General features: G+C 38.4%; 1 pseudogene; it reads right to left on the reverse strand.

Moving 5' to 3' along the window:
• Positions 1 to 7014: 7014 nt before the first annotated feature.
• Positions 7015 to 7515, reverse strand: H2AC3P (H2A clustered histone 3, pseudogene; annotated as a pseudogene).
• Positions 7516 to 9191: the final 1676 nt, after the last annotated feature.

A 9191-nucleotide genomic window follows, 5' to 3' on the forward strand; every position in this document is an offset into this window, starting at 1 on the left:
TAAGTGGCATAAATTTGGCATACCTACATGTGCACAGTGAAGGCCAAACTCTTTCAATTTCTTGTGGTTAACTCTTGTGCTAACACCCAGGAAGTCAAAAGCACTGTCACTGCTTTCCAAGAATGTGTATAGTTCTGCTTGTCCTTGTCTCATAGATTAGGCAAAGCCTTCAGACTCCTAGCTTTCTGTAGTTTATTTCCAGCTCTCTGAATGCCTTGGGTTCATAATCCAGACTCCTTTCTTTATATGAGCATTAGAGTCAGCCATGGAAATTTACACCTTGTTCTGTGCTTTAATGGCTTTCCTGGCCTTAGCTCATACTCATCACTTTGACTTTAAATCCCTTCTTACTTTATGGCCCTGAGGAGATCTCCTTTAGATTCTAAGTTTGACTTTTTATACCTATTTGGACTGTATTGTGAGAGGAGAGTGAGTAAACTACCTCTCAACACCCTGGCTGAGAAGTGGGAGCTTGGCAGGATATATCACAGATCAAGAATTCAGAAGGAGGAACCCGGGTCCTGGGGAGTCAGAGCTACCATTTACTGCGCATTTATTACATGTCATCCTCACAATGCTTTCAGGTAAGTTTTATTATATTCTTTATAACATAAAAGAAAAAAACAGATTTCTTCCATCTGCACTTTAAGAATTTAAGTATGGAAAATTTAAGCCCATTATCGTGTGGGGGTAGTGTCAATTTCACCTTTCTAGGTAAAAGATTTTTCCCTGAGTCATTTCTGAAGGACTCTGGACCCTGGGATAAATAATGATCAACTTTGGGATTCACATATCACAGGAAATGTTTCTGACCCTGAATTATCCAAGTCAGAAAATGTTACTTGGTTTTGCAATTTAATGTTTAACTTTATTTAAAGTGCTCCTGAGTTCTTTACATGCTACTTGGTTTGACTTGGTAGAAATAGACCCAAATTATCTCTGTGTAGAAAGAATAACAATTCAGCTTTTCTTCACCTCTATGATTAAACACTTGAATATGAATTGAGATATTTCCTTGACTTAGGTTGTAATATCCATCTCTTTTTAAAAAAGAATTTAACATTTTCCTTTTGAATAAGATTTATTTTTAAACTGCTTTGTTTTAGCCATGGGGATCATCAGAAAAGATAGAGTACACATTTCTCCTTTAACAGTTATCTTTAGCCAGGCGTGGTGCTTCACGCCTGTAATCCCAGTGCTTTGGGTGGCCAAGGCCAGAGGATTACTTGAGGCCAGGAGTTTGAGACAAGCATGGGCAACAGTGAGACCTCCTCTCTACAAATTTTTTTTAGAAAATTGGCTGGAGATGGAGGACGCATTTGTAGTCCTAACTACTCAGGAGGCTGATGAGGAGGATTCCTTGAGCCTAGGAGTTCAAGGTTACAGTGAGCTATGATCATGCCAGTGAACTCCAGCCTAGATGACACAGCAAGACTCTCTCTAAAACAAAACAACAACCAAAAAAAAAAAAAAAGCTATCTTCAGACTTGTTTCATAAGACTGTGAACATTGTTGTTAATAATCAGTCACATGACAGCTCAGCAGGATGCAGGCTCTGATTCTGGGTTACATTTCAGAGGACTCCAGTGCACAATCCTGTTGTGATCATAGGAAACCTGTCTCTAGTCTTCCTAGAGGAAGCCCAGGATGGGTCCAGGGAGAGGAAGCCCCTTTAAGAGTCAGACCCTCCCTCAAAGCTCACGATGTCCAGCAGGGATTCTGATGAATCAGGGGTAGCTGTCAAGCAAACACACTGAATGAGCCTAAGTCTTAAAACAGAAGACTTGACTAAATGGCAGTGGTCATTCACTGGAGCTTGGCTGGTTTTTCACACACACTCTGGTCTAAACAATGAACCCATATGTGATGTTATATCTGCTCAGAACCTTACATCTTCATGGTTCTGGCAAATCCTTTTTTCTCCAAGTTCAAGTCAGACTCCTGTTTTGCCTTACCATCTCTATGACAAATGGGGTCAATCTGGTCACTGTAGTTATCAGGCTGACATCATCTGGTCATGGGCTTGGCAGTCCATCTAGAACACTAGTGGAACACTCCATCTCTATTATTTTGTCTTCTATCAGCTGAGCAAAATGGTGCATTTTTTGTTATCTACACAATGCATTAACTTATGTCCTAGATTGCCATACTGAAAACATGTCTTACTTTTTTCCTTACACATGTCTGCTTTCTAGTCTACTTTCCAGTTTCGATGCCATTTCTTTCAGCAACTATTTTACCAGGAATGCCCAGCTAAAACTGCAAAATCATATATTGAGGACAATGGCTATGGAAAAGAAGAAAGAACAATTGTGACAAGTATAATCTCTAGGAGAATACACAAAAAAAAATCAGGAGTGCTTATGGGCTGAGGTGTTATATGCTTTCAGATAGAATAGTAAACAAAATTGATATCTGTAGTGCATAAAAGATGTCATAATTATCAAGTGAGAAAGTGTTGCATTCTTTAACCAGCACAAGTTACAAAATTATACCATGCTGAATTCATATCAAGACAACTTCACCTACTACCTGGGACTTAGAGTAAATGTATTTTACTTTGTTGAGTGTCACTTGGAGATCATTGAAAAAAATTAGGAATAAATCATGAAACAAAATGAAACCATCCACCATACTTTGCATATAACAGAAAATCAATCAATGAAGGTCATGTGTCATAATTATCATTATCATTATTATTTCTATGACCACCTCTGAGATGTCATGATTAATATTCATGATTGAAATAAAGCAATTAAAAATCAAATTCATTCAAAATAATCAAATATAATTTAATTAAAAAGTTGGAGGCAGTCAGCCATCAGTCAAAAAATATTGTTACTGTATGCATTCCAAAAAGAAATGTAAAGGGAAAGCATTCCCTACAAACAATGAATAAAATAAAATCCCCTGTATTTAATAAACAGCATCTGTAAAACCTACAACAAACATTCCGAAGGTGAATCTTCCTGTTACAATCAGATACATAAAAGAGGTGTTTGCTACATCTATTCACTGGAAGGCCTAACTAGCACAATAACACAAGAAAGAAATGTGAAGCAATTAGAAAACAAGTAAAACTATGATTATTAACAGATGATATGATTGTCTACATAAGAAAACAAAAAAAATCTGTACATAAATTACTTAACTAATGTGAGTTTGGCAAATTTGACAGATGGAAAAGTGATATTCAAAGACCGACTGCATTTTAATTACCAGCCCAAAACAAAAAAAAAGATATTATAAAAAGAGATACAATTCACAATGGCAATAAAAGAATGTAACAGCCACAAAAGGATATAAAACCTAGGAATAAATCTAATAAAAGATGTAGAAGATCGTTATGCAGAAAATTGTAAAGCTTTATTGTAAGGTATTGAAGTCAAACTAAATAAAGAGACATAACATTTTTATGAACAGGAACATTGAAAAATGTAAAAATCTCGTCTCTCCAGACTAATCCATATGCCATTCCAACCAATATTCCAAAATAATTTTCCATATAATTTAATTTACTAAATATATCCTCAAATAAAGACGGTGGTTATCTCTTTCTTTGTAATCATTCTTCTACTCTGCCCCTCACCCCCTTTTCAGAGACTCCTTATAATAAGGCCTATTTAACACTAAATATGTGCTGAGCACTATTCTAAGCACTTTACATACAATAACACTTTTACTTCTCATAGCAAACTTCTATGGTAGGTACTATTATTATGCCAGTTTACAGAGAGGTTAAGTAACTTGCTAGTAAGCTATGGAGTCAGGAATCCAACCACCCAGAAAGTCTGGCTGTTGTGTCCATTCTCTTACCCTCCAGACTATTTCATCTGTTAGGCAAACATTGAAACCAACTTTCAACATCAGTTTCCTATAAAATTTCCCTCTCATTATTCTTCCTTTTGTATCTTGGCATTACTGTGAATTTCACCTGTATCAATTTTCTTCCAAATTCCTGAGATCACCTGCCTACCTTCCTTCCCTTCCTTCCTTCCTTCTTTCCTTCTTCCTTCCTCCCTCCTTCCCTCCTTCTCTCCTTTCCTTCCTTCTTCCCTGCTTCATTTTTTTCTTATTCTTTCCTTCCTCTTTCCCTTCCTTTCTTATTTCTTTCCTTCTTCCCTAATTCTAAGGATATTTGTCATTTCTAAGAAAACCTTCTTTTTCACACATCTAATTTTTGTTTTAAGTATGTCAGCATATATTTCTGATATTATTCATTTATTTATGTTAAATATTTATACTAACATTCTTCTAGTTTGGAGAGGGGTTCTAGTTTTTCTGTTAATTTTGGTGCTCTGTCTTGAGGATGTTGAGTTGTACTTGTCTATTGGTTTTTGTTACAAGTGATGGTGTTGAATTGCCAAATAGAAGAATACATTTCCAAAACTTAAATGTTATTTACTACTGAAGTTCAGGTTAATGAACTTTCTGATTCTGAGAACTTGTCTTAGCAGATGAGGGTGAATGTTGGTTGTGCTGCCGGGATGGGTGTATGAGGTGCTGGCATTTTGAAACTGGGAGCTCCATGTTCTTATCTGAAACATTTTTATTTCTTAGCCCCTAGTGACCACATCAATCACTTAAAGTGTAGCTAGATTGCAAGTCTTAGCTTGGAGAAAAATGAAAAGGGTAATTTCTCTCTTATTCTCCTCTTTTTTATTTTATTTTTTCCCTCTGCCTCCTTTATGAAGGGGAGTTTGCTGCGGCTTGACATGGCTTTTCTCAGCTTCCAACATTTACACCAAAAGCTCTTAATTTGGCTCAGTTCCTTTTGATTCCTCCCTCTCCCACTCAGACTCTTATTTTTCTCTTGGTGCTAAACCAGGATGAGGAGCAAGATCATGTCAATGTTGTTACAAGAGAGGATTAAGGGCCAAACCTATTTATTGGCCTTTGTATTGTAAAGTTTAGTTTTTATTGTACTCAGTTGTGGCTTCTATTTGTCAGACACCTGTGCTTACAAGTGATAGAAGTCCAACTGAAATGGCTTTGGAAGAGAAAGAAAGAGAAAAAGAAAATATGGAGACTTAGGTAGGTCACAGAATATAAGAATGAGCAGCTGTAACAAGCACAGTTCCAGGGACCAGAGACTGGAATTAAATCTCTGCCCCAAAATAAATGAAGACCTTTGGAACTCTTATTTCAGCTGTTCTTTTGCACCTCTCCCTTCTCTTAAATCTACTCCAAGAGGCAACAGACAAGTCTGTTGGCAGTTTTGGAGTTTCATTCATCACATCCATGAAAGCGAAGAAAAAGCAGCTGTGTTCAAAACCTAGGAGAGGCTCTTATTGGCCCAGCCCAGAGTACTTTATTACCATTTGAACCAATTGCTGCAGCCTTGTGGGTGCAGTGCCAAGTTGTCTGATTGGTCACTCCCATCATCCCAATGATTTTCAACCTACAGGTCATTACTCTTATCAATTTAGCACCTCTTATCAATTTAGCCACTATGGTTTTTTAAACAAGATGGATGAGGCCCAAATAGAATGGAACAGATCATAGTGCATCCCACTTAGTAAGAGTCAGGATTATTTTGTGAAACTTTCGATGCTGCAACACGTATGTTTATATAATAAGCCTATATATTAGTATTGCAGCACACTTTAAAAATGTATATTTTTTACTCTAGGTCAGTCATACTCCAAAAGGGTTAAAATTCTTCTCTTTACTGCACGTTTTATGTATTTTATTTCTATTGATAATGCCTCTGATTCCCAGACATAATGCTTTTGGTTGGACTTTCAAAAAGGACGGCCTAGAAGATAATTGTTCAACCATGTAATTGCTTCACTTTTCATTACCCTGTGGGTTTATGGGGCAGCTACATCTATTTCTCCTCTGGACTCCAAAGTCAAAGGTTGTGTTTTGTACGCATGCTTCTTTCTTTACTCTAGGTCGAACTCTATTCCACAGTCCAGTCTGGGAACTGACGTAAGCTTCTAGTTGTTAGACAATGGTAGCCATCAAAGAAACTTAAGGTGATCTAAAGTTAGGTTTAATAAAAGTAAATTTTAGACTAACATCTGCCATATGTACAGATATTTATGAAATCATCTAACCATCAGATTGCACCAAATGTTCATTCCTAGCAGATGCAACACCATTCCAGAGACAGGATTTTGTTACCCTTAGAGTCAGTATCAGGCAAAAGGAAATCAATCTAAACCAATGCTTTGGACACAAGCTTATCTAGAAATGAAGCCTAGGGTATCCTCCATAAAACTACAGGTTACAGACCTTACTGAACTCTCCAGATCTGGACTCTGCAGAGTCCAGCTTTGGCAGAAATGTGGCTGATAGAGGCCATTACAGGAGGGTCCTTTGGCCTGTAACCCTCTTTTACATCAGCCTGGCTGACCACCCTGGAATGAGACCTCTTGGGAAAGCTGACAGCCCACAGAGTGAAACCTTCAACCAGTTGGCACATACATACCTCCCTATAGTAAAATATCTAAAGGCTAAATACAATCTTAAACATGCCAAATAAAAAGCACTAAAGCATGTCCCTTAGGCTTGAAGAAATTAATCATCAGTTGACAAATTCATTATAACTTGATGGCAAATAAAACAGCCCACATGAACAAAACTGTTTTATAAGTGCTTTTCTGGATACCACATAAAAATCTCTTTCACAAAATTATTAGGTTAATGCAAAAGTAATCGCGGTTTTTGCCATTAAAAGTAATGGCTTCCCACAACCAGATGTCCCATGCAAAGTAGTGCCCTCTAATGCCAAACCAAAAGCAGAGGTCATAAAGACTATATCCCTTACACACACACACACACACACACACGCGTTAAAATAATGGCAAAAACCGCGATTACTTTTGCACCAACCTAATACAGCTTGCATTGAAATCCAGTGCTAAACTCAGCTTTCAGGAAACCAATGTGACATAATATTGGTAAAGATAACAAAGTGGAGAGTATCAGGGTAATGAATGAAAGGAATGGAGAGACTTTATTGAAATACTCTTGGGCATTATCTGCCTATGCTTTTACTTGAACTCGTGGCTGGCTTTTGGTTTTACTTTTTCTTTCCCCTCGAAAAGTAGGTCATCTGCTCTGCTGGGCTTTATTATCTGGGGACTTTACTTGCCCTTGGCCTTGTGGTGGCTCTTGGTCTTCTGGGGCAGAAGCACGCCCTGAATGTTGGGCAGGACACCGCCCTGCGCGATGGTGACTTCGCCCAGCAGCTTGTTAAGCTCCTCGCCGTTGCGAATGGCCAGCTACAGGTGGCCCAGGATGATGCGGGTCTTCTTGTCGCGGGCCGGGTTGCCAGCCAGCTCCAGGATCTCGGCGGTCAGGTGCTCCAGCACGGCCGCCAGGTACACCTGCGCTCTGGCCCCGACACGCTCGGCATAGATGCCTTTGCGGAACAGACGGCGCTGGAGCCCGGCCAGGGAAGACCAAGTCTGGGACTTCAGCGCCAGCCTCGCAACCCTGCTTCCCACAACCAGATGTCTCCTGCGAAGTAGCGCCCTCTAATGCCAAACCAAAAGCAGAGGTCATAAGGACTATATCCCTTACACACACACACACACACACACACACACACACACACACACACACACACCCCTTAACGGCTAACTTCTCTGGAAGGTGCCTCATCCAAGCAAAGCAGAACTGAAGATACTTTTACATGCCTTTTTCCGTTATTTTTTATCCAATCAGACTTTTTCAGACTTCCTTTGAATACAAGTATCTGCAGGATTTTCCTTGTCACCTGTAGACACTTTTTCTCTTTTCAAGGAAGCTAGAAACAGATTTTGATATGCCTAAAGTTTTGAAGCGTTCTACAATCTCTAGAAAGGGCTCCAAGAAAGCCATATGTAATATGCATTTTTTGTATAATTTGAGAATATTTATTTCCTCTATAGAGGGCAAGAAAATGAATGGGAAGTGGATGTATGAAAGTCATGTGTTACGTATTCATGGAAATTAATAAGTATATCATACATAGGTTAAGAAATGGGAGGACAAAGAGATAACTATATTCATGAGGCCTGAAATAAACAAGACACCTGGGCACAAGATACTTATGATATACTAAATATACAGCTAACACTAGATATCCAGGGTACACTGAAAGTTATACAAGCACCCAGTATTTTCAAGGCCTTGATTCAGCCACCTACTGGGGACACCCATTCTGTCACCATGTGTTCTCTGTTCAAGAAACACACTACTATTCAGCCTTTAACAATAAGGAAGTCATGCTGTTTGTGAAAACATGGGTGAACCCAAGGAACATTAGGGTAAGCAAAAAACAAAACAAAACAAAACAAAAAAAACAGGCACAGAAATGCAAACACTACATCATCTCACTTGTATATGGAATCTAAGTATATCAAACTTATAGAAGCAGAGAGGAGAACAGAGGTTACCAAACGTTACGGGTTGGGGAAATGTTGGTCAAAGCACACAAAATTTTAGTTAGACAGGAGGAATAAGTTCAGTTCAGGAGATCTATTGTAAAACATGGTGACTGTAATTAATACAATGTATTGTGTACTTGAAAATTGCTATGAGAGTAGATTTTAAACGTTCTCACTACAAAAAGAAACGTATGTGAGGTCATGGATAATTATCTTGATTTAGCTGTTCTGCAGTGTATACATATATCAAAACATCATGTTGTACAACATAAATATATATATATATACAAGATTTATTTGTCAATTTAAAAAAAGAAATAAATAAAACCCATGGCTGTTTAGCATGTCTTTCTCATAGAGAAAGTGTGTGTCATTATCCTCTCCTACGGCACTTCCTGTCTGTGGGCTCCCTTGCTGGAATCTCAGTGCTAGTCCTTGTAATCATACCATTAGCTGGGAAAGTTAATGTGGCAGAGAAAGACAGGATGTTGGCACATTCTGTACTCCCAGGTCAGCACTATGGTCCTACCATCTTGCTTGCTCCCTATTCTAAGTATGTAAAATTATGCTATCTTTTTCCCTTGCTTCTTGCAGTGGATTTTAAATTTATTTAACCAACCATGCATATCTATCATCTTTATTTGGCCTGTGAGATTTTCTGTTCCATAGGTGGCCTGCCTCCTTATAGCAAACTTGGAAGCTCCATTGCATCAGAATATTTTCCAACAGGATGCCAGGGTTAAGATCAAGAAAGACGAGAGAAATAGAAGTTCTGCTGCTCAGAGACTCTAAGTGAACAACTAGTAATCT

This window comes from Pan troglodytes, chromosome 5, assembly GCF_028858775.2.
Source record: "Pan troglodytes isolate AG18354 chromosome 5, NHGRI_mPanTro3-v2.0_pri, whole genome shotgun sequence".
Lineage (NCBI taxonomy): Eukaryota > Metazoa > Chordata > Mammalia > Primates > Hominidae > Pan > Pan troglodytes.